Source organism: Amblyomma mixtum, chromosome 2 (assembly GCF_055824585.1).
Source record: "Amblyomma mixtum isolate Tamu chromosome 2, ASM5582458v1, whole genome shotgun sequence".
NCBI classification, from domain to species: Eukaryota; Metazoa; Arthropoda; class Arachnida; order Ixodida; family Ixodidae; genus Amblyomma; species Amblyomma mixtum.
The window spans coordinates 320544721-320570873 of record NC_143013.1 but is presented as its reverse complement, the minus strand read 5'-3'; the positions used below and the strand labels follow the sequence as shown (position 1 = coordinate 320570873).

Sequence of the window (26153 nt, the reverse complement as noted above, 5' to 3'; positions counted from 1 at the left end):
AAATGGTTGTGCTTGCGAACTATAGGGCTTTTAAGGCGAAAGCCTTTAATGCCTCATGCTGTCGTTAGCAATCCGTGTCGGCAGCCGTGTGTCGACAGGTGTGTCCGCGTTTTGACGGGTGTCCACCGAGATATGCGAGACAGTACTGCGTAATTTCCTTTCCTCAAATACAATTTTCAGTTTTTTTCATTATGGCCCCTCTTTCTTCTTTCACTGCCACTTCCTCCCTTCCTGTACGGTGCGGTTAAGGTGTCCACCGAGATGACAGTGAGTGAGTGAGTGAGTGAGTGAGTGAAAAACATTTATAGCTCCAAAAATCAGATTTTAGCGGTGGGCCGATGTCTTCATGTCTTCGGCCTCTTCACAAGGTCGGCGCCCCTATTCCAGGGCACCGCTGAGTCTTGCTGCTTCGCAGGCGTGCTGCACCAGTGCCCTTTGGGCCGTGAGCTCGCTGCTGGTCAGCAGGCCCTCCCATTGTTCCGCATTCGGGTCATTTAGCTTGTGAAATGCTCTGTTTCGTTCGCATTCCCATCTGATGTGATATAGCGTGGGGGTTGCTCCGCACCACGGACATGTGTCCCTGTATTGTGTAGGGAACATCTTATGTAGTATGTATAAATTGTGGAAAGTCCCTGCTTGCAGTCTCCGCCAGCAAACCGCCTCGTGCTGTGTTAATGATGTGTGGGGTGGTGGGTATTTGAATCTCCGCCCTCTGTGGTAGTTCAATATTTCTGCATACGTTGGTTCCACCGTCATGGGGTCCTCCAGGGTTTCTGACTGCCCTGCTCGGCTCGTGATCTCGCGAACTAGGCTGTCTACCCTCGAGTTACCCTCTATCCCGGTGTGTGCCGGTATCCAGAAAATCCTGTGTCTTAAGGTCTTATTTGGAAGCTTTGCTTCGAGGAGGATGCTCAGCGCTTCCTTGCTTATTTTGCCCTGTATGTAGTTCCTGCATGCTGCTTTGGAGTCTGTTAGGATTATCAAAGACTTGTTCCTACGGTAACCTTCGGCCGCCGCTAGAGCTACGGCAGCTTCCTCCCCCTCCGTTACCGTACATTTTCTTAATGTCGCGCTGCTAATTGGTTCCCCCATGTGGTCTACCACTGCTGCCGCGACTCGGAACTTTCTGGTCCTGTGGTCCCATGGATAGAGGGCCGCGTCTGTGTATACTGTGTTTTCCATTGTGGCTAGGTTCCGCTTCACATAATCTGCCCTGGCCTTCCTTCTAGCGGCATGGAGGTTGGGATCCATGTTTCTCGGCAGAGGGCTGATGTCTAGTGTCTGGCGGACCTCGTCTGGAATGCTAGCTGTTCTATCCACGGTCCCTTCTACATTGTGCCCTAATCTCTTTAGGAGCTTGCGGCCGGTGGCTGTCTGCTGGAGCCTGGCTATTTGCGCACTTAGCTGGGCTTCCGTTAGTTCTTCGAATGTGTTGTTTAGGCCCATTTGTAGCAGCTTTTCATTTGATGTGTTTCTTGGCAGGTGGAGTGCCGTCTTGTACGCCATTCTTAGCAGCGCCTCCGTCTGTTCTTTGTCTTTCTTGGTCATGCGGTGGTATGGCAACGAGTACGTGACTCTGCTGACTATCAGGCTTCTGACGAGCTTGATCGTGTCGCTTTCTTTCATCCCGCTTCTGTTCTGTGATACCTTCTTTATCATGCGGCTTATTTGTTCTGTTGACTTCTTGAGTAGGTTAATTGTGTAGGTACATCTGCTTCCTTGGATCCACATGCCCAGGATGCGTATCATATCCCTTTCTGGTATATTTTGGCCTTCTAACTTTACTGTCAGTTCCTCCTTGGTAGGGTTGGACCCTACCCTAAGAAGTTCCGACTTTTCCGTGGAGCAGGCTAGGCCCCTTTCCCTCACGTACTCTTCTACACACGTTGCTGCTTCTTGCAGTCTCTCTTGCTTTTGTCCTAGCGAGCCTCGATTCACCCAGACCGTAATGTCGTCGGCGTACATCGCGTGCTGGATGCCATCGATCTTGCTGAGTCTTCTGGCCAGTCCGATCATTGCAATGTTAAAAAGCACTGGTGAGATTACGGATCCTTGCGGCGTGCCCTTACGTGGGGTGGTAAAGGTGTCGCTTCGCAGGTCTTCCAATCCCACTGTCGCTGTGCGTTCTGACAGGAAGGATCTTACGTAGTCGTGAGTTCTTCTTCCGCAGTTGGCGTTGTTTAGGCCTTCCATAATGGCCTCGTGGCTAACATTGTCGAAGGCCCCTTTGATGTCCAGGGCCATGATAATGTTTTCGCCAGTTCTAGGTGCCGTGTCTATGATCTCTTCCTTGATCTGCAGCAGGACGTCTTGCGTCGACAGGTTCGCCCGGAAGCCGAACATGCTGTGCGGGTACTGTTCTTCGTCTTCCAGGGATTGTTCAATTCGCCTGGTGACGATTCTCTCGTACAATTTGCCAAGGCACGACGTGAGGGAAATTGGTCTCAGGTTCTCAATCTGAAGCTTCTTGCCGGGTTTGGGTATCATAACCACGACAGCGTGCTTCCACTCCTTCGGCACCACTCCCTCTGCCCACAGCGTGTTGAGGTACGCCGTGAGCTGGTCGATCGCCTCGTCGCTGAGGTTGCGGATCAAGGCGTTCTTGATCTTGTCTGCGCCGGCTGCTGTATTTCTTGTTGTCGCGAAGAATTACAGCGCCATTTCCTTTCCTCAAAAAGCGTTGCGTTCAAAGGGCAAGGCATCGCGCCGAACGGATGGCGGCGTTCCGTGGATGGATGGATGGAAAACTTTATTAAGCAAGTGAGTTTGGACCGTACAAGATCTCAGGGCCACCGCACAGCCCTCACATTACGCGCATGTGTCCAGGCCACGTAGGGCCATGGCATGGCACTGCACCCCGGTTCATACAGCGAAGTTGCGCGTCCGGGTCCTGCGACGCAAGGAGGGCCTCCCATTCCTCTCATGTACCGATGGCGGGCTGTCCCTGCGGGGGAGGATCGGCAGGGCAGCCGAAGAGGATGTGGTCTAGGGTGGCGTGCGGTTCTCCGCAGAGAGTGCACTCTGGGGAAACATGGCGGAAGTGGGATAGAAGCTGAGGGGTAGGAAGAGTTCGGGTCTGGAGTCGCCTCCAGAGGATTTGTTGGGAGTGGGATAGGCGGGGGTGGGGAGGGGGATAGAGTCGACGGGCAAGGCGTGCTTGTTGAGTTAGTTCTGAGAACGTGTGTGCCCGCTCCCTCGAGAAATCCCGGCTGGGGTCGCCATTTGCCCGGCAAATAAGTCCTCGGGCTATGTTATTGGCGGCCTCATTTCCGGGATTGCCAGAGTGAGCCGGCACCCACACGAGCTCAATACGCCTATCGGGATTTAGGGTGCACATTCTCAATATCTGCCACGCGGGGGGATGGACGCGTCCGCGGGCGAAGTTAAGAATGGCTGTTTTGGAATCGCTTAGTATATAAGCCGCATTGGTTTGGGCAATGGCTATTGCTATAGCTGCTTCCTCTGCTTCTTCCGGGGTACAAGGTAGGTCTATGAAATGGGTAAATAGGGGGGCTGCTGGATGGTAAGCCACAGCTACTGAACGGTCTTTACCACACGCGACGTCCACCCAGCGCACATCCTCTAAAGTGCCATATTCTTTATGGAGAGCTTTGGCTCGCGCGACTCGGCGGGATTGATGGTATTCAGGGTGGACATTCTTAGGCCACTCCTAAAGGGAAAGCTTAAGCGCCATTAATTAACAGTCAATTAGTGCTGAGTGATTAATCAGTAATTACTCATTAATTAGTAATTTGTCATTACTTAGTCATCAATTATATGTGACGTCATCCAGTGGTGGCGTCACCAGTGCCACTGTGGCAGTCAAAGTGGTGCGGAAAACGCTTTCGCCTCTACGCACTTTAGACAGTCAAAGTGCCCCCTGAATTTATCTTATTTCGCCGGCCCAATGCTGTCTTATCTCGCCAACTATCCTGCTTCAGGCAGCTTGATCTCCCAAAAGAAATAAGAAGAAGGTAGCGAAGGGAAGCTGCCAAGAAGACAGCAGCCTTAGTGCATTCAGTGGGCCGGTAGCGTTCCCTCTGGGGCTATCCACTCACTGCGCAGCAGGGAAATTGCGAAGTATTTAGGAGCAAAGTTTGGGGTTCCGGTAGTAAGAGAAAGCATGAGGCTGCTACTGAAAGATATACTTATGCACTGTTTGCGAAGGCGCTATCCATGCGTGGCCTGTAGCGGGGCAAAATAAGAGCATCAGCATCCCCATCCAGAGTAAATCAGCAGGCAAAGCGGAGCTGAGTGAAGACCTCATAACTTGAGCACTTACATGGCTTCCCCAACCAGGCGGTAAAGCCTTATCCCAACACTGGAGAAGGCAGCATTTTTCATCAAAGGCGAAGACTGCGTCAAAATTGGGTATCCGTGTCCTTTGTAGCCGTGTGGCTGCGCTAATCAGTAATCACCCTGAGAACACTCAGCCATTTTTTGTGTGCTATGTGTTGGGCGACTTCTTCCTCACACATTCCCGTCAGCTCCTACCGTAGCAGCACCATGGACCGCATTCTTTTGAGCGACCTCCTTACGCAGGAAATACAAAGTCCACTTTGGCCCTGGTCAGGACGCACTGTGGAGAGATCTGCGATATTTTTCACATTATGTGGGCATGTACTCGGAATCCTCACCTTCCCCCTTCCCCTACCCCCACCCGAGAGGCATGGGAGACTGCCCTCCTCAACTGCTCCACACTGGAGTCTCAAAGGGCTCTAGTAAAGCGGGCGCGAGACGGGGCCTCGTCATGCGGTGTCCCGGACTAAGGATACCGACCATGTAGCAGGGTTTCTTGACCCTCAAACTCTCTTTGTAAATAAAAGTTTTTCACCACCACCACCACCACGCTTTCCTCCCGCGGATTTCAGAAAAACTGCACGTGACGATAAGCCTGCTGCGGATGAAAGAAGCAGCGTTTTACAGAGACGCTGGTGTCTGGAACGCTCGGAATATGCTCTTAAGACGCCAGAGGAGGATTTCCACGTGGTTTGAGGCATGCTGTAATAAGAAATAGTTTATTGATACGACCTTGACGCGTTGTTTTGCGCTATTCGCGATTACGAGGGCGGCCTTGCGGTCTGTGCAGTATGCCGATGGTCTCCCACGTCACCTTGACGCATGTTGTTCGTAGACCGGAACTTCCCTAATAATGACAAAAATCAGGCATATCAAGCACTTTTACGTCTACAATATCCGTCACCAACTTAGCCCTCATACCAAAAGTTCTTAATCAGTATGCTTGTATACGTACATAATAGAGCCGCTTGCTACATTACGCGTAACTGCAGCACGTATTCTAGTTTAATGCAGATTAAACTTGACATTCAATCCTTTCCATCCAAAACGTATATTTTCTGTTCGATCCCTACTTTATGGGCATTTCATAAGTACCACTGGAACGCCAGGGCATCTCCCTTAAGTATAAATGCGCCTACATTCATTTGACGCCGACTACACGATAAGTACAGCTTCACACGATAGGTATACGTCGATATATAGTTAACATGGACTATGAGAGACGCCGTAGTGGGTGGCTGTGGATTCATGTCTATCGACTGAGGTCCGTTGACGTGTAGTGCCTTCGCACATGGGAGTTTTTACATTTTGCCCCGTATATCAATTTGGCTACTGCGGCCGGGATTTGACCTCGCGACTTTGGGCTCAAAATTCTATCAAAGCCACTAACCCACCGCGGCGGGTCGTGGGGATCGGGGCGCGCCAATAGTGGGCGAAGCTGCGCAAACTTCCTCTCCATGCCAGCGGGGAACAGTGCTGGACGTAGTATGCTTCAAACTGGCTACCCTTGAAACCGGGTCCTCCGACTCTGCACCCGGGTCTCGAGCCGGAGAAACCGGGTCCAATTCCAGGCGCGGCATTTAGATGGAGGCGAAACGCAAAAGGCCCCGTGTGCTGTGCTGCGCAGTGTCAGTGCTCGTCAAAGAGCCACAGCTGGTGTCGATCAATCCGGAGCGCTCCATTACGGCGGCCCCGTTGTGGACGTTAAACCGTACAATTGATTCACCGTTGAGCGATGTTGAACTCTCGCACGGCACAGGATAAAGTCCACGACGCCATGACACCAGCGGACTGAATCGCGCACTTGCTGATGCGGGAAAACTATGTTCGGTCAGGAATCGCCGAATGAGCGGGACGAAACTAGAAACGACAAGCACCTGCCATCGCAGGGCAGTGGCGCATCGCTTAACCGCTGCACTACTGCGCCAGGAGGGGTATGAGGACTCCCAGAGATATATATGAATGTAAAATGGAGATTGGCATGTTGCATGGATGGGAATTAAGCCATTACGCTACCGCGTCATGCAGTTAAGGTGGCGCTTAAGTGTCCACTCCAATTTTGCTACCGGTATTTCGGCGCCTGCTTTTGCATTGTACGAAAAAAAAAGAACATATCACGGTTTTTACACGAAGTGAAGAGAGTTCTGGAAGTTCACGACTGAATTTGAGGAAGAAAAAACCGCCTTCCCTTCTCGTTAATTGGATTTTAATTGAAACCGTCCGATTGCGCACAGAGCCTTCGTCGTCACCTAGCTCGCTGACTGCAGGGAGCAAGATAATCTCCAAAGTGAGCTAAAAAAGAGGGCTTTTCGTAGCCTCTTTGTAACAAAGATACAAGAACAAATTGCGCACCCCGGGACCGCTGATCGTACGATTTTTCGCGCACGAACAGGTGTCCCATACGTTCGTTGCATCAGCGAAGCATTTGCTCGTTTCTTGTCGAGGTACGACTAGCACGTGACGCACATACCGTCGAGGAAGCTGTCAAAAGACCGGTTACCAGAGGAACAGAATTACCTGGAAGATACCTTGCCTCAACCGTAATCATCGGTGAGAGGCGAAAATTGTCGAGGTGCATAAAGGATAATCATCGTCATGTGAAAAATGCTAATTAGTGCTGAACACGGAGAGAGAAAATGCGGTATTTAGCACGAAGATTATAAGAAATTCAGGAAGGCACTTTGTTGACCTAAAGTGCGGTGAGGCGAAGGCCTTAAGCACAGTGTTGCTTCTTGTGTCACTGATGTGTGGTTAAGATGTTAAGCTTGGCCCCCAAGAGTGGAACGAGACAGCGTCTTGCAACGCTGCGAGGGAGTCCACAGAACGCCATCGCCCGTTCGGCTCTACGCCTTGCTCGTCGGTAAATTGGTTTTTGAGGAAAGAGCATGTATCTGTCTCGCATATCTCGGTGGACACCTGAACCTCGCCGTAAGGGAAGGGAGTAAGATAGGAGTGAAGGAAGATGCCGTATCAGCTAGACGCGCCTTTGTTCATTTAAAACCATCGAGCTGGCATGGCGGAGTGGTTAGGGTGCTCGTCTCGCACTCCGCAGACCCTGGGTCGATTCCCCAACTCGACCATTTTCCGACTCTGTTTTATTTATTTATGTGGTCTGACTAGAAAGGTTAATTAGGCTAACTGGTCTTTATCATTATTCTAATGCCATCCATCATGTCCTGTCACTCATCTGTCAAGTGATGGAACTCTCTAGAATGTTCGACGCTATGTCTATGAAACGTCTAGAAACTTCTAATTATTAGCGATGGTTAATGATAGTTAAGCATGACTGGCACATTTCGTGATACATTAGTGATTGTTAACGTCACCTTAACTAGTACACTGATTAATTAGTTTTAGTTAAGGCACAGGCGCACTGCACAGTTCCACATGCCACTTCTTAACTACTACTAATTACCAGTGAGTCATTAAGTACAACGATATAATCATGAAATCCCTTTATATCATGTTCCGATGTCTTTCGATTGCACCCAATTAAGTATCGATTGGCTATTGATTGTCATATGTCCATACAAGACATGCATCCGAAACGCGGACACATTTGCTAACACGTCTTGGTCACGACAGTATGAAGCATTAAAGGCTTTCGCCTTAAAATTGCATGCATGCTGTCACGCCGCAGCTAGCGTGCGTCGTGGTAAAGTGTGAGGAGTGTCGCCGAAAGGGAGCAGGGAAATGCGCAGACAAAAGGAGAAGGACTTAAAACGGCGTAGCGTGCGAGGGTCGTGCTTCTCGGCCCCAGCGAGTGGGGAATGGTTTCTTCTAGGAAGTCGGTCCGAAACCCGAGACGACGACAGGACGGCTGGGGAGGACAAGCGCTGTGCTTGTTTTCGTTCCTGCTAGCTGGCCAGAGCGGCTAACTGTGGAGCGTGTGTTTTGAATAGTGTTTGTTTCTTTTTGTTGTAATAGCTTTTAGTTAGCCATGGCTGCTTACAGCGAGGCGTGTGTTTTGTATTGTTTCCTTGTCTTTTGCCTTGTGACCGCTTACTTCTAAACGACGGCGGGAAGTAATCTATTGGCTAAAAAGTAAGTTTTGGCGGGAGGATTGCCCATTGGCTGAGGGTGGAGTTTTTGGCGGGAATGTGACGAGATGGGTGCGCGCGAAGGAGAGCGCCGAAGTTGGGTGTGTGGCAGCCGGACAGATCGGTCGTGTGAGGCCGGTGGTGGTCCAGGGGCCGAAAGCGTAGAGTTGGAGACGCGAGTTAGTTGAGCGGCGGCCGGACGGGTTGGCCGTGTGGTGGCCAGCGGTGGTCCGGAGTCGTGGAAGTTTTGAGGTTTTATATTTAGTTGAAGTGGAGAGGCCGAAATCATTCGGCATATGTAAATGAGTTGTATATACATTTGTAATAAATAATTTCTTGAAGAAAGCCTTCCAAGTGCCTCACCATCCGAAGACCTGCACACCTGTCTGATCTCACCCGTAGTGAAGTACGTCCCCCGGGTCGCTCACGAGACCCGCCCTCTACGACTCTGCATCAACATCAAGGAGAACATCAACATCGACAGAGCAGAGAGGGGAAAATTCGTGACTCATGCAATGAATGCGCTCGCGGGCCGCGGACACTACACAGGCCACCAGACTGACTGGGGCAACGCCTCCATGCAAAGCAACCTGACGACGCGCCTTCTGCTGGAATTCCTAACTATCCAGACCACGAAAGCGACATTAAACAAAAACGAAGGGCTCTGCCATATTCTTTGCATACTATAAACTTCATATAGTATTCCTCACATACTATAAACTCGCCACCGCTCCCGTCCTCGTCATTGTGAAACCTTAGAAACTTTTCTTTTTCCGGCTATTGTCTGCGACTGCTTCTTCATATCGCAGACAGAGGTAATGTATTGACAGGCGCCATCCTGAGTTTGCCCTCATTGTCCCGCGAAAGAACACTTTTTCGTGAAACTTGCTGAGCAGGTCGTGAATAAAGTACTGCGTTTGCAAGAGGGCAGTTGCGGTGGTGTGCCGGGGCGAGCTGTCTTTTCGGTAGAGTGGAGAAATACATATGCACACGCTTTTTGTTCTTCCCCTCTGCTACCGCTGTGCCTGTAAACGCCTTCAGCTCGTTTGTAAACGCCCGCAGCTCGGCTAACGAGTCGCGTAATTAATTAATTGTCTGCATGGCGGCAACGGGTCCGTGTTTCCCTCGCTTCCGCTTGCTTCGCTTATTGCTTGTCGTTTAGGGTCACCCCCGGCACGCTTGGTTTGGACGTTGCTTCCAGCTGAGTGCGAGCGGTTGGTCGCGTAGGGGAGCTTTCGGGAAGCGTGGAGATGCTGTGCGTTTGTTTCCATAATTTTCTCCAGTGCCTCCTGGAGCCAGGTTATCTGCGTTGCATGTTCACAGGGTGATTCGTACTTTTCTTAATTACTTGTTCATATGTGTACGTGCTACCTCTGGAGCAGAAATATCGCCCCATTTCTGCAAACAACCACCTGTCAACATACGCGATAGCGCACGCTACGAAACATCGCGTAAGATACACAGAGGTCGAACTTCGGCCATATGTTGCGGCGGAATATGTGCAACGGTGAGGAATGGCACGAGTTAACGCGCTGCGGTCATCATCATCAGCATCATCATCATCATTTATTCAACCCTTAAAGATCCCGTCTGGAAAATTACATAGGGGGGGGGGGGGGGGGGGGGGGGAAGACAGTGGTGTGAAGCGGTCATACAAGGGCATGTAAACGTAAAAAAAGCATAACAAAAAATAGCAAGAGTAACAAGAAGAACACACCATTATCGTCTCTTTGAGTTTAGTGTATCGGCAGTTGAGTTGCCTTAATGTGACCAAGGCGTGGCACAGAAGCCGCAAGCTACATTTTATTGGCGACAACGAAGCGCAGCTAGTTATTTCCATAGAGGTACTGCCGTGTATCTATCACTTTTCTTGTGCTTTTCTCCTTTCACACGACTAATTATCAACGCAATGCCTTGTCGCGTGTTTTTTGCAAGAATTTAAACCCGCCCGCGTACAGCTTTGCCGACCGAGGCATCGCATAGGCATGGGCACGCGTGCATTTTCATGTGGCAAGGTTATCGTCCTTCTGTTTTTTCTTCTCCGAAATACATGCGCCTTGCCACTTGGCCGGCACTCGCCGACATGCTAAGCAAGCCTGTCAGCCGAGTCGGCACCCGACTGGAAGGAGGGCACAGATGTCTGTGCACGCAGCGATCGAGGCTGTCCGGGCTCGCTCTGTTCTGTCCTCCTCCGTCGAGCTTATTTGCGCAGCGAATATGCACCCCCAAGGACATGCGCTGCTCAGCCATGCGGCTGCATCGCGCGAGGCGCTCGCGTCGGCAATAATAAACGGCCGTAACTCAAACGAGAATGTGGGCGCTATTTTGTGCGCTCGTGTGTTATCCTACAATAATAGCCGAACGCCGAGCACGCGTTCGGAGTGAGTGAACTCCTCTCTCGGTCCTCGCCTGCACCGAAACCAATTGAATAAATACAATGTTCCTAGTGATTAATACAAGTCAAGCATCGGCACGTGTGCCACGAGGCCTGCTATAATTGACACAATGAGAACAACGAATTGCGACGCAAACGATGTAGCACAATGCCTTCTCGCTCTTTGGCTTCTTCGTCGGAGAGGGAAATTTCACATGACGCGATGTCTTAATGATGGTTTTTTACGGCGCAAGGACAAATTTGGCCAAAAAGCGCCATGGCCCAAGGATTTTGCCATTTTTACTCAAGGTGGGGTCAAGGGCCTATTTTCCAAGCATTTGACTGTAAAGAAGCCGAGGATCAGGCAGGGCAAAGCTTGTACCCATTGTATCACCGGTGGGTACCCGGCGGCACTGGGGATCGAACCCCGCAACTCCCGCATACGAACGCGATGTCTTGTCGAAAAGTAAATGACCGAACCATTCATTCATGGATTACTGCTTTCGAAGCCGAATAGCGGAGAGAAATTTCGGCCACCAGAGTTCGTTTAGCATGCTCCGAAGCCACAGTCGTTTCTGGATTTCGCCTCCACAAAAAGGCGACCCTTGAGGTGCGGGTCATGATTTCTGTTCTCCTTTTTATTTTCGAAAGTGATGAGTGACTGAATCGGCAGCCAGATTCCATTGCCACCGAGTCGTGTGGTCGCCACAAAGAAGACTCCTTTCAAACGTGTTATAAGAGTATGGCATACATATAGATGCATTCTTTTACGCACCCTGCCCGTATCTCTTTTCTTCTGCTTAGTGTTGTCGGCTGAGCGACGAAAAAAAAGAGGAGACATCGCGTAGGAGAAGGGCGCCAGTATCGTGTTACTTCGATCGCTGCTCAGCACCGCTAGTACAGCTGCATGGCGCCAGGTGCGGGCGACGGAAGAATGATGCTTTGCTGCGAAGGGTTTGCCTAAAGTGAACGAACCTGGTCTCGGAAATTTTGCTCGCAGCGAAGTTTTTGGAGGCTGGGTAGAGGCAGCCTGCAGTCCAGGACGGAGGTTCGTGTGTGTCCACGCACTTTCCTGTGGCACAGGCTTTTCAAGGACGCCACAAAAGAAAATTCCTGGTGCCGAAGTCGTTGTCTCGGGGCCCAGACGTCGGCGTCTCTCGGGGTCGCGCTGGCGCCGCAGGGTGACGCTGTGGCGGCGCCGAAATAGACGACACCGACGAGGCCGCCACACGCTCCAGGGGCCGCGCAAAAATAACGCTGCCGCTGCGCTCGGTGTTGTCTGTGTGTGTTTATGTCGCACCGTAGTTTATGTCCATTGGGTTTAGCGTCCCAAAGCGACTGAGGCTATGGGACGCCGTGGTCGAGGGCTGTGGAAAATTTCGCCCATCTCTGGACTTACTTCCTCAGTGCCTGTGTGTGAGCAATTAAGTGTGTGCGACAAAGTTAGCGTGCCAATGAGTGTGTTTGAGTGAATCGGCGAGCAAATTATGAGCATATGAATTAGCACGAATGTGTGTGCGTGTTGGAGGGAGCGGAATGTGAGCTACGGGTTGGGTTTATTGATTGCTCAGTTTCGTTTTCATTGACGTTTTGTGGTGGTGTAGTTATCCAGCTACGCACGCGGTTCATTTGAGATCCGATACATCCGAAGGCTCTAGAAGTCAGTATCTGGCGCCTGCTTGGCCGGAAGTCTGTCCGCTTCATCGCTTGAAGCCATTTACGCAGCAAGCAGGGTTTGCTCAGCGGGTACTGCCTGTGCATTGAAATGTGAAAGAAGGGAACAGTTTTTTCGTAAATTAAAAGTTAAGATTCTGCTACTGTGACCACTCTGCACATTTCTCGAAAGAGACTCGGAGACACTTATCTTTTAAAAGCGCAAAGTACTTCGACGAGCGCAACTTATGTTAACCGTACTCGCCGAGGATTGGGTTTGCTTCATTTCGAAGGCTGGCGGTAGCCGTCCATTGCATGCAGGAACGACTTCCACTTCATGAATTAATTCATGCATATACCTGCATGTCGCACTTGTCAGCAATGAACACGGCCGCCATGCACAGATTGGAGAAGTTCGCGCTTCCTAATTCGGGCTTTTCCCCGAAAAATCTGCAAGCCCAGCCCATGGTGAGAGTAGCACGTGTAAACCAGTTTGTCATAGAGAAGTCAGGGTCCGGACAAGAAACTTCTCAAGGCACGAACCATAGCCTACGCACAAACATGGGGCGCGAACACGCAATTGCAGACGGCACCAGTGAACCGTTTCTATTTTTTCACAATACGAAAGCGAAAGCTTTTAAGGTGTTCTTTTTTCTTTTTGAGTGCTTACTCTGAAAGTGTGTTCATTGAGCGCGAAAAAAAATTGTTTTCGATGGTTAGTTATATTTTGCCACATGAAGAGAAAGCCCTTTCTAAGTACTGGCAAATTCGGTGCTCTTTTACTCCTATCTGCTTTTCTACTCAATTATTGCGAGGTACAGTCAGAAAATCTTTTTTAGAGGACACATTGATCATAAACCAAAGTTTTCCTGCAATTTTCCTTGTTTTCCTTGAGAAAATTTGTATTTCTTCAGTCATCGTCAAGCTTTAGCACTAACACTATAGCAAGGCCAAGAAAGATACTTCCCGGCATTCTCATGGTGAATGAAGTGTCCTCCTGAGGAACTCGCATAGAAGGTGGCACCAGTTTTCCGTCTAGGTAGCATTTAGAAGCTCTATTACCGCTGAGGGCAATGACCTCGTTACTGCGGCCACAGTGCTCAGAGTGACGACAAACTTCGCCCTCGCTATCGCGCGGGTGCTGCTCACGCTTCGTAAATTTCTAGTGCGGCGTTTGGCTGCTCTGCTGCTGGCGGTCGCGACGAAGCAAACGGACGGCCACAAACCCCTGCCCTGCCAAGGAACGAGACCACGTTTTGTTTTTATTGCGAAAGCAATACTGCTTGCACTTTTCTGCCATCGATGGAGGTTCATCCTTCGCTCCGGCGCAGCTGCGACGCGCTACCACGTGACCGCGTGACGTCACGACAAGAGGAGAGCTGGGGGCCCAACTCGTCTCATCGATGGAGGCTCATCCTTCGCTCCGGCGCAGCTGCGGCGCGCTACCACGTGACCGCGTGACGTCACAAGAGGAGAGCTGGGGGCCCAACTCGTCTCATCGATGGAGGCTCATCCTTCGCTCCGGCGCAGCTGCGGCGCGCTACCACGTGACCACGTGATGTCACGACAAGAGGAGAGCTGGGGGCCCAACTCGTCTCATCGATGGAGGCTCATCCTTCGCTCCAGCGCAGCTGCAGCGCGCTACCACGTGACCGCGTGACGTCACGACAAGAGGAGAGCTGGGGGCCCAACTCGTCTCATCGATGGAGGCTCATCCTTCGCTCCGGCGCAGCTGCGGCGCGCTACCACGTGACGTCACGACGAGAGGAGAGCTGGGGGCCCAACTCGTCTCATCGATGGATGCTCATTAATTTAATTAATTGTATTTAATTAATTACTTTCACTTAATGCCGAAGAAGAATCTATGAGTAGTGCGGAGCGATATAATCCCAAGAGAAGAAAACGCCGTGCGGAAGAAACGCCGGAGCAGAAAGAAGAGCGACTTGCTAAAAGAAGATTGCAGTATACAGCCAAGAAGAAAGAACAGAGCATTGTGGTGATTCGAGACGGTGACATCGTGGCTCAGCGACGTGAGGAACAAGAGATTAGAGTTGGCGAGTTTGAGTCTGTTACGCGTGAATTCGAGAAACGAAACTACCAGCAGAACCAAGCGCAGCCGGTGTTATAGCTTTCGCAATCAGCGAGGCTTAACCAAGCTAAGCCTTCAGCCAATTTTTTTGTTGTCGATTTATATTGCCATCAGGTGGCCCGCGTCCACCACTACCGAATTTTAGAGAACACGGCCCAAGTCGCCGCATCGGCGGCTACTGTGACGCGCGCTTTTTCACGCCGGCGCGGTAAATAACGGGCGGTGAGCTTTGCTACGGGCGCTGCTTCTCTTTCGATACTGCCTTTTTGGCATTTGCTCCGCAATGCGTTTCACGCTGCGTTTCGCGTTTAACGTTCAGAGCAATATGGTCAGTTTGCTTACTCTCCAAAAAAGAATTGTACGCCTTATTGAAAATGTTCCACTCAAGAGTCACACTGCACCTCTTTTCAGGAAACATCAAATACCAACCGTGAATAACGTAATGAAGAAAAAGTTAGCTATGGTTATCTACGAAAATTTAAAATGCGATTCGCATAATTTCACTCAACAATATCTCTGCAGGCAGCACAATTATGACTTCCGCCACACAATATACCAAAAAGAAATAATGCGCTCGAACTATGGTTCACAGAAACTAACCAACCAAATTGCAGACCTTTTAAATCACCATCCCATAATTATAGCTATTATAAATGAGAGCAAGTCTGTAGGTACATTCAAAAAGAATCTTCACAAGTATGTATTGTCCCTACATGGAACATCTTGTAATGTCCCAAGTGCTTGTATTTAAAAGTTTTGTCTGCAGTTCATAAGGTTACGGTAACGTGAAATGTACGTCCTTTATGTAACGAATATGTATTCTACATTGTATTCTTTGTATTGAAACTGCCCTTCTTGCCATGCTGTGTATGATGTGTCACACGTTGCAGGAGGTTGATACCTAGTCAGGCATGCTGTTGCCTTTCTGTCAACCTCCTTGACAACTGTATCGTTGTCAAAATAAACTTCAAACTTCAAACACTCTGTTCATGGAGTCTTCCGAAAACTGTTTTAATTTGATGCTACGATACGTAGTGTGTTACGAAAATTTCCTTGAGAGCGTACCGTCACGAAGAGATTGTTAGGAAGACGACTCTCAAAAATTGCAGTTATTCGTGATGGTTTATTCACGAAAGCAGGTAAAGATGTAATAATTTGCATTCGCTGGCATGACTTGCAATGCTCTGTTTGTTCTGGCGTCTTTATTTCTACGCTGTAACCGGGAAGAAATTCCGTTTTCATTACTTACCCTCACTTGCAGTGCTCGCTTCTACGCAGTTTCACCGTGCCTTAACCGTCCGAAGTCCAGTGGATACGCTTGCATGGCGAGGATATGGAGCTGCCCGCAGGACTGCGTAGAATGTTCGCCTTTTTCTTCCCATGCTTCGGCGAAGGAGAGTTCCCACAGAGGCCACTCATCTCACGGCGCTCCATGAACTGCAATGTGCTGTCCAGTTTGTTATCGCGCTGAAACCTTGCCTAGAATAACCGTCGGGCTCGACAGCAGCAGTTCGAGAAGATGGCATGGCTTAGCGATCCCTATACAGCCTATTTGTCTTCTAGTGTAGAAACCGCCAGGCCTTCATTTTTCCTGCAGGGATGCGGCTAGCGATGTCGGTCATAGAAGGAAACATTTCTCACGCTCTTCGTAAGCAGCAATGCGACTTCCTTCCACGATAACGATTTCCTGGTGCGCCTGCAGCGACTCCCTGTTCACAACACTGAGTGAGTGTGAAAACGCTTGGTTCAGGCACTGCAAGCGCTATGGGTTTGCGAAAAGAAACGTTCGCTATACTTGCGTACCCGTTTTCTCTCTTTCGCAGAGTGCGCACGAAGTACGCTTCCGTTGGAGGCTGGCGTTGTGGAGCTGAGCAGACTCACGGCACTAATTGAGAGACCGTATAACGCGAATTTCAGCGACATTTGCGGCGGTGCAGTGCCAGTCGGAGTAACTGATGCCCACACTCGCATAAGCGGCACAGCTCAGCTCTCGTGAATCACAACTTTTTGACCAAACCACTCTATTCCGAATTTCTTCCAGTACAGAAAAATACGTAGAGAAGGACTAAAGTCCGCTATGTAAGCAGGTTGACTAAGGCCCTTGCCCCCTTTGCCGGCCGCGTTCAGCTGTTGCAAATGCGACAGGAACCAAATATAGCTAAGGTAACATAATGATCTCCTCTGTTGTAGCTTACTACAGGGCAACTATAACTGTAGGCGTGTTTCCACGATGATTTATGTACAAATTAAATTTAACAAGTTCGCACGTTGTCACAAAGTTGCTGCCTGACCTGACGTACCGTTCACTTTTGTGGCCGATGTAGTCGAGGCGCTTCTGCTCTTCCGTAACACTCCGGGCCGCGGCGGCAATGATTTCGGCCCCTAGCGTGAACGGTGGGAATTCCTCTCCCCCCCCCCCCCCCCCCCCTCGCCTGGTGGCCGTGGGCGCTAGTACAGCGTCACGCGGTCGGAACACACGCGACTCAACGGTGGCGGCCTTTTCAGGGAACAGAGCGCCACCCTTCGCAAGCCCACCTCGTTAGGACGTAGGCTTTTCTGGCGTTCCTTGACTTCAATATCTGCGTATCGTTTGTGCGCGGCGTTTCAAGAGGTTTTTTGGCTTGCCACGAGGAGGACGCGGCGGCGGGAAAACCGCGAGCCGAGCAGTTGGCCTGGAGAAATCGGTGCGTGCCGGCGTGCGTAAGGTCACCCAGGGAAGTGGCCGGCAAGCCAGCTTTCACATGCAAGAGGCTGAGCGAATTGAGCGGCGCGTCGCAGCGAAATATTTTCAGCTTGTGGAACCTCGAGCCGCCACGACCACTCAAAACAGGTTTTTGCTCCGCGGCGGCAGTATTCGCTAGCGTTTTCGCTTGCATGTGAAACAGGCTTTCGGCGGGGGAATCTCGCGTAGAGCGCGGTGACGACGGCCCCGAAGACGTGTGGCCCAAGTTCACCGGTATCCGCGACACCTCATCAGCCCCGCAGCGAGCATCCGCACCCCGACGCTCTCTGCGACCGGACCTTATCACTCCGCAGCTAAGCCGCAGTTTCTTCCCACTCTCTCAAACTCTTTTTTTTGTCTTTTCTGTCTCGTCGCTCGCACTGTCCTAATGTTTTCCATTGCGTTTATTCAATCACATAGCTTTGTTGTACGGCATTACTCTTGTGTTTCTTTTCTGATAATAGCGCGTTTGGAGGAATTGTTGATTGCCTCACGCCTGACCAACTGGCGTTGTTTTGTTGGGATCTCTTAATGTAATATTTTGTTCTTGATCTTTCGCTCAGTAAAGTGTTTGTTGCAGAACCTAATCCATGCCCTCAGGTCAACGGCAAATCAGGCGTGGACGTGCACTATCGCAGGTCAGCAGTCCGAATCTCTTCTTTCGCGCACGGACTGGAGAAGTTTGTTGCTCCACCCCCTCTAAGCTCACGGAGAGTGTAACGGTGGGCAGGCTTGCCCGATTAATTATAATCTCGGCACTGACTAACCATCCAGCCGCCCAGAATAGATTGACACATGTATAGTTCCAATAGTTTGCGTTGTTTCCGGTAGCAGGCGCTGCGTTACAGTACAAAAATAGGAGTAAATAATTGCATCCACATGTATCAGTAATTGTGAAACTCCACATAGGTATGATTTAGTGGAATCAGGTAACCGGATAAGCCCAAAACTCGGATGTTAACAGGATGGCACACAACTTGTGACGTTCAAAGCAACTTTTTAGTGCTGCTGAAGACCATAACATAGTAGGGAAATAGAAGTTTCCGAATTAAAGCCATAGCTTGCAGCCAAGCTAATAGGCGGTACGACCGTCTGCTAACCTCTGCGTAGTGGTCCATGGCACTACACAGGTTTCGAAGCGAAGTTTGCCAACTGGTATCATTAAAAATTCCTTCTACGTCCTAGGAGTAGCATGCTTTTCGTTCTGTGGGAGCATGTGTTGCGCTATTTTGCTTTTAACCTGTGACTTAACTACTAGCATAGCATCAAGTCTTGTTGCATGACCAAAAAGCCCTGCTAATGAATGGCCTCGTGACATCACGAGTTATGTCTTTACGTTGGGACCAATAAATGATCGGCATTGTGATCCATAAACATTTCGCGTTGTCATGACCAGGCCCGTGACGTCACTTCGCTCGGAGCAGTCGGAGTGGCGCCTTGTTATGACGTCATGCGTTATGTCTCTCTCTCTCTCCTGACCAGCCAGCGTGGCGCGTTGCGACTGGTGCGTCATGCCAACGGGAAACGTGCGCTTAACAGCTATCGCTGTATAAACCTTACAAGGACGAAAGTTTCTACACGTCTCAAGCAGACTGCACCGCACTCAAGCGTAAATCGGTCCCGTTCATTATAATTTAGGAAACGCTGTGTACTTCGCGCCAAAGACTTTCTGCCGTTTGTCCTTGGCGCGATTGCTCTCTCAAGGTGCCTTGGACAAAGAAAGAAATTCCTCCTAGCCGGATGCACTGCACGCGAGAAACGGAAAGGATAGGAAAGCCCGGCTGAGGTACAGAAGTGATTGTGTCAAGCCTTTCATACAGCCGACCGCGGGAACAAAAGAAGAAATCACGAAGAATTATTTGCCTTCTCTATTTGTGTCTAAGCTCTCCAAATACCACCCAGAAACCCTGTGAAATGCAAGCCTTACTCCTCACTACAGCCCGGAAAGCGAGAACTTCTTGGCGTGGCCTGTTCTTCGGGTGAATTGCACCTAGAGGGAAAGAAAACAACGCAGAATTCCAAGAGGCCTCAAAGTAGGCTGCGTCGCTTGTTGCACTCTTTATTGAAGAAGCGGGAGTCTGTATGCATTCGTTCACACGCTGTGTATACCCTGTTTGTTGCTTACAGTGCACGTTTCTCTGCACATTATTGCCCTTACATCGTCTGGGGAGAGAAACTCATCATCTTCCTTCCTCTTGTTTTCCTATTTTAGGAAAGGCAAATGGAAGCAAGCGCCGTGCCTAACGCATCCTATATGCACGGGGGGGAGGCGTGCGCATATGCAAACATGAGCACAAGTCTTCATCTCGCATGACGACGGCGTTTGGGGAGCGGAATTGAAGAAGGAGACGTGCACCAGTAATGCACGTTTCGAGAATCCGAAAGAACCCAGAGGAAGGGATGAATGCACGCGCTTTTTCCTTCCTCCCTGTCTATTTTTTTTGCAGGAAACCGTTGGCGCCACGCCGGTGCGCGTGTTTGCGAGGCGTCCGCTTTTTTCCTTTGCTATTTCGTTGTTTTTTTCTGCTATTTCATTTCAGCGTTCTTGCGCATTTAACCTGCTGCATAGACAGCTCCTGCGTCCGTTTCGTATTTTTTGTGCAGAGCGGGTGCCCTAGCTTTCCGGCTTCCTTCATGGTAGACATCTTTTCATGATATTACAACTCATTACAAATCGGAAAGACACAAATTTCCACCACCTGACAAAACGTTGGATAAGGCACAAAAGACCACCTGGAGGAGACTCCAAACGAGGTCCTTTCTTACCCCCTATCTATTATCAAAAATGTACCCGGATGACTATATCCCCGAGTGCAGGTTCTGTGGCGAAACAGCCACGTATGACCACATACTATGGCAATGTCAAGAAGAACCTCCACCGGAGGATCTAGTACGAATTCCTTCTGTTGAGCGATGGGAGGCCATGCTGGTCAGCTCGGACCCGGGCATTCAAGCCTTGGCCACCGAGTGGGCCGCTCAGGTCGCCGCCAGCCATGGTTTGGTGGCCATCTAGCGCGGACCGTCTGCACCTGCAGTTTTGACGGAAAAAATGTTTTCCAATCCAACCTGCTGCACTCTTCTTTGCATAACAGTCAGTTTTCGCTCTCCTATAAAAGCATGACTATGGCTTACGTAGCCCTCAATAAATTTTGTCTGCAGGCCTTCAGCGGGCAACGCAGTAGGAGTAGACTAAGATACAAATTCGCAAGCTGTTGCACTCATCATCTATGTATGGGTCCGTTGTAGAGTGCAAACAAACTACGTCTAGTCAAAAAGCATTGAGCAATAAGGGATACGGTAACAGCGGTAGAACTATTGCAAACCGGAATCGTACCGACTGTCATTTTTATTCTGCCTTTTTCTCGCGTAACTTTTTTTCCTTCCTTCCTTTCTTCGATTTCTTAGCACTCAGGCGGCCACCTAGACACTATAGCCTGCGCATACTGCGTTCGGCATAAGTCTGATTTGCAAACTGGCGAATCTTGCTCTGAGACACAAACTATATGGGTTTGCAGTGGTTTTCGGTATAGCCGCCACCCGGTTACAAGCGAGCCATTAGGAGTGAGTGCGGCAAAACGCGACACATATTTGCGAATCGTCTCTTAGTTTGATCATTCACTGATAACAAATAATTATTACCGAATTTTTTTGCTGCCACCGAGGAATCACACTCGCTAAATATGAAAATACCAGCTGTAAGTGAAGAACTGGAACTAATAATAAAAACTTCAAAAGGTCCTCCACCCCGCGAAGTAAAATGAGGCAATGCATGTGGCAGAATTGATATTTTACGCACTTTTCCACTCGGCGCACTTGAAGTTCGCTCTGCAGGTGTTGACACAATATTTTTGAGCCAATCCGCATGACAAACACTCCATCCATACAGAACCCAAAGCTGTTTTGTTCTATGATGATGAAAAACATTTCATCGTCATGGAGCAATGCAGCTATGACCCTAGGCTCGGCACTTCTACAGCCAGACATAACCTGGCTACAAATTTCGTTTTCAGTTTCCTGCCTCCTTTGCAGCAGTTTTTTATTTAGCCTCATGGAAGTTTCTTTTATGCGTAGCATATTGCAATCACTCAGTTCAGCCCTTGGGCGCGGCCGGGCAGCCACCAAACCACGTGACGTGACGTCGCGACAGCCGGAGGAAAAACCGTAGGTAAAGATGATGGCGATTCTTGTTGAGAATTGCAAACACAGTAAACAGGAAGAAAGAAAGAAAAAGAAAAAAAACGAAAAAAGAAAAAAAAACAGCTGAGCATGGTGGCGGTTGCCACCGCCCCGTTTCAAAGAGGCCGCTCCTATCCATCCATCCATCCATACGTCACGGAGGAAAAGCTGGTGAGAAAATCGAGTGCCGCCAAGCAATACCTCGCGCAAAAAGACCGCGCAATATGCAACGCATTCTTGGCTTAACCAAGCTAAGCCTGGGCATCTTTTTTTCGCTACCTCCATGTCGATAAGACATCCGATTCGGTTCGATTTGCAGTATACGTTTTGGCCGTGATTTCAGGTCAAACGTAGCAGAAATTAATCTTGTGTAAATGTGCTGCAAATTAGGCGCCCTTCCTCATCGGAAAGAGTGCGGTGCTTAGATTCCGATGAAAGTATTTTCTATCTCTCGTATTCCCTCACTTTCTTCAGTGTTCTGCGGTAAGCGTCTTCCAGGAGACCGGAACGCTTGCTGGCATCGGCACTGCTTGGTGCCCTCCATAACTTTGTGCATCTTTTTATCGTGGCACTCGGCGACAAGTGTTTTCCTTTTGAGCGTCGAATCCATAATAAGAGCAACGAAACAAGGTCGGAGTTTTGGAGAAAGCGATAAAACTTTGCGGTTTGCGCAGCACGTCCCACATGTAGCGTGCTGCTAAAATAATTCTCTCAGGAGAACATGAGGTGCAACAAAAATATGGCCAGTAATCAGTTTGATTAATTGACAAAATATGATAATCCAGGAAATTTGCTCCATTCAGCTGCACATTTTTCGTAAATGTGGCGTGTAGATTTTCCCGCTTTTTTGCACTTCTTTCTCGTTCACCAAGACTCACCTTGCGGCTTCTAACACGACAGCGTTAAAGAGCTCGTGTCGCAGAAAGTAAATCCAGCGCCGTCATCGGCATCGTCTGCGTTCTTGACCGTGAGTGAAAAATCCACGAAAAATCCCCTGAGAAGCAATATAGGATGCAGGTGGGCTACCTAGGTCACGTAACCTTGTGGACGCTCTGTCGATGGGCTACGTCGACGACAACCGCTCACTCTCTACCTCGGTCACCCGATCTCCGACTCTGCGTGAATCAAGTATATTGAGGCAGCGTTCACTACGGCTACTCACGTTTCCAAGGTGGGCCGATTTTTGCACCCATTATTGAGGCTTTTAAGAGCTTAGCGAGCCCAGTGGGGCGCTAGGCCTAGTTAGGCCTAGGCAGGCAAAGGCACCCCCGGCGGCCGAGGCCCGCTAAGAACCTCGGTGAAAATGACTGAACCTATGGAGGGAACGAATATTGACCCCGAGGAGCTGAAACAGCCCGGTCAGTGGTTTGTCAGCAAAAAAAGAGGAAAGGTGGTGCCGCTCGAGGACGAGGAACGCGCTGTCGCCGCTCAGCGAGAGAGAGAACTAGCCGCGTCCAAGCGCGCTGGCAAGAAAATGGCAGCAAAGTCGGTGGAAAGGCAGACAGTCAAGATACCAGACGGAGCTGAAAAAATTATTCTTCGCCCACGGGGTGGGGTTAGCCGCCTCCTTACACACGGCAGCCTAGAATTAGCGGAATTGATCGCTCGCACCGCCGGCGTCGATCTCGCCGAGGCCCAGGACGACATTTTCTCTGTTAACACAAAACAACAATCCATTCTCATCGCCACAACAAGTGACGAGAGGAAAGGGAAATACGTTGGGCTGCGCGTCCTCCAATTTGGCAGCGACAAAATTGACGTTTCCGCATACGTGGCTATGCCCGAGGACTGCGGGAAGGGTGTCGTGCACGACATTCCCTTACGCTTCACTGAGGAAGAACTTGTGCACCGACTCCGCACCATCAAGGGCAACCCACCCGTGCTAGGAGTCAGGCGTCTGGGTAAAAATTCAACCACGGTCCTAATCCTATTCGAAAATCCGGAGGTTCCGAGGTGGGTGAAATTCTCGCTTACGTGGCAAAGGTGCGCACTATACCGCAAAAAGTACGAGGTGTGCAATGCATGCGGACGCCTGGGCCACCGCGAAGATGTCTGCCCGGATCCCGACAATGTCAAGTGCCGAAGATGCGGCGCGGAGCGCCCGGCGTCGGGACATACTTGTGACGCGAAGTGTCAGCTGTGCGGCAAAAATCACCCGCTCGGCGACAAGAAGTGCAGGGAAATCTACAGGACTCCCTATCTGATCAAGAAACGGCAGTGGGAGCACAAAATTAGCCAGCAACGGCAGCAGCTGCAGCAGCAGCAAACATCGGACGCAACACCCGAAGGCGATTGCAGAGGACGCTCAAAGGTCAGAGGAGGGGACACCCGCGGCCGGCGCGGAGATTCCCGAGGCAGTACCGGAGACTTTCGACTACGGAGCGGGGACTTCCCGCCACTGATGGACACTACCGGTCGAGGCCGTTCGAGCTCCCGTGGCAGAGGGCGATCCGGATCCAGGTCCGGAGCCAGGGCCAGTTCCAGTTCGAGCTCCCGTGGCAGAGGACGATCCGGATCCAGGTCCGGAGCCAGGGCCAGTTCCAGCTCCAGGGACGCGAGGAACCCGTGGGCCCCCCGGAAGAGAAGCCCGAGCGGGGACCGTAAAATCGTAAGTTTCAGCAGCGCGGCCTCCCAGGCGAAAGATGAGAAAGATAGAGAAATAGAAAATTTAAAAAAGGAAGTCGATGAACTTAAGAAGAACATTAAAAAACTCACTCAGGACCTTCACCGACCTCAACCACAAACATGCGCGGGGTCCCTCCCGTCTCAGCAAGCGTTTCCTTCAGGACAAGTAGCTAAATCGGCTCCCCCACCTCCGGCGTCAAACGCACTCACACCAAACGCGCCGCCGGCGACGGAGGAGGAAAAGATGGTCACTGAGCCGATTAGACCTCCCCCGCAGAAACGGAGGGGTGGGGAGACAGATCCGATGGTGGCATTAGAACAAAGGTTAGACGCGAAGTACCAGGCGAGATTCGAGAGGATCGAGACTGGCATGATCGAAATTATGGGTCTCCTAAATAAGATTCAGGAACAACTTACAGTTGCTGCCGGAAACGCAGCCTCTGGCGCTCTCACGGGGACGCAGCCAGTACTTCGCCATTCCGAATATGGCCAGAACTCTATCAACGAATGATTCGACTGTGTGGCAGTGGAACTGCCGAGGGTTCCCGCGTAAGCGAGCGCTCGTGCAACAGTACCTCGAGCAGGAAAATGAGAAACCTTTAGCCATAGCGCTGCAAGAAACGGGCAAGGGCGCGGTTAAACTTACGGGATATCAAGCGTTTGCTAGCGACCGCGGGGAAAAATCTCGGGTTACTACATTCGTCAAAAGGAACGTAGCGGCAATCGCACACGAAATCAGTTCTCGTGACATTGAGGCGGTTCTCGTTGAAATTCTCACGGGTAGGAAGGTGGAGCCCAGTATTTTCCTCTTAAACATTTACAGCACCCCCAAGCAGCGTAAAGTTAGGTTCAGGGCCCTCTTTCGCAAAGCCATCAAGGCGGCAGGAACAAACCCGCTAATAATTGTAGGGGACTTTAACGCGGCCCATCAAGAGTGGGGATACAATAGACACGACCCGAAGGGAAGGCAGCTGTGGGAAGACTTTCATGAATTGGGCCTCACACTGCAAACGGACCCGGGCTGTCCGACCAGGGTGGGAAACAGCGTGAGCGTCGACACTACCCCAGATCTAACCTTCACCAGAAACGTTGCAGAGATTACCTGGAGAAACACCGACATCAACTTTGGGAGCGATCACTACGTCCTCGCAGTAACCCTTAAACGGGGAGCCAAAGTAAGAAGCAGCAGAAAACCCAGTGTAACTCAATGGGATAAATTCAGACAACTCAGAGAAAGCTCCGACGTAGAGCAGAACATCCAGGATATCGACGAATGGGTGGAAGCCCTCATGCGCCAAGTTAAGGCCGCTACCACGACCCTACAGGAGGAAGACGCACCGACAACCGCCGACAGCAAACTCTTGCACATGTGGGAAGCTAAACGAGGCATGGAAAAGCGTCTCCGCACACAGAGATGGAACAGAAATTTGAGGCGAAGAATAGCCAGGCATAATAAGGAAATTGAGGAATACGCAATTAAACTTTCTGAGCAAAACTGGTGTAGTAGATGTGATGAAATGGAAGGCAATATGAGCCTTTCCAAGACGTGGGGCCTGCTGCGACATCTCCTGGACCCTGATAGCTCAAAAACACAATCGGGCACTAGATTGGCGAAGGCCAGGCACGCGTTCGAGGGGACGGACGCGGAGCTCGTGGCAAAATTAGTAAACACCTACATCGGCGACACAGAATCTCTCCCCCTCCCGCAGTACAAGGGCCCTCCTAACGAGACTCTCGATGCACCCATAACAGAGGCGGAGGTTAGGGCCGAAATTTTGACTTTAAAGACGCGATCGGCCCCCGGCCCAGACGGGGTTACGAACAAATTATTAAGGAATCTGGACGACATGTCCATAACGGCGCTCACGAAATACATGCAGGAGGTATGGAGTAGCGGCCGTCTCCCTCAGCAATGGAAAACAGCAAACGTGGTGCTAATCCCTAAGCCGGGTAAACCGCCTGGATTAGAAAATCTCAGACCAATTTCCCTAACCTCGTGCGTAGGAAAGCTTATGGAACGCGTCATCCAGGCTAGACTGACACGCTTCATGGAGCAGAACAACCTGTGGCCGCACGAGATGGTCGGGTTCCGGCCGGGCTTGTGTACGCAAGACGTGATGCTTCGCTTGCAACATGACATTATAAATTCGAGATCCAAAGACGCGAAGGTGATTT

General features: G+C 50.4%; 1 protein-coding gene across 2 annotated transcripts in view; it reads left to right on the top strand.

The window, feature by feature from the left end:
• The window catches only part of LOC149365148 (dorsal-ventral patterning protein Sog-like), a 396279-nt gene that overhangs the window by 172749 nt on the left and 197377 nt on the right, over window positions 1–26153 (top strand). The window lies entirely within an intron of this gene.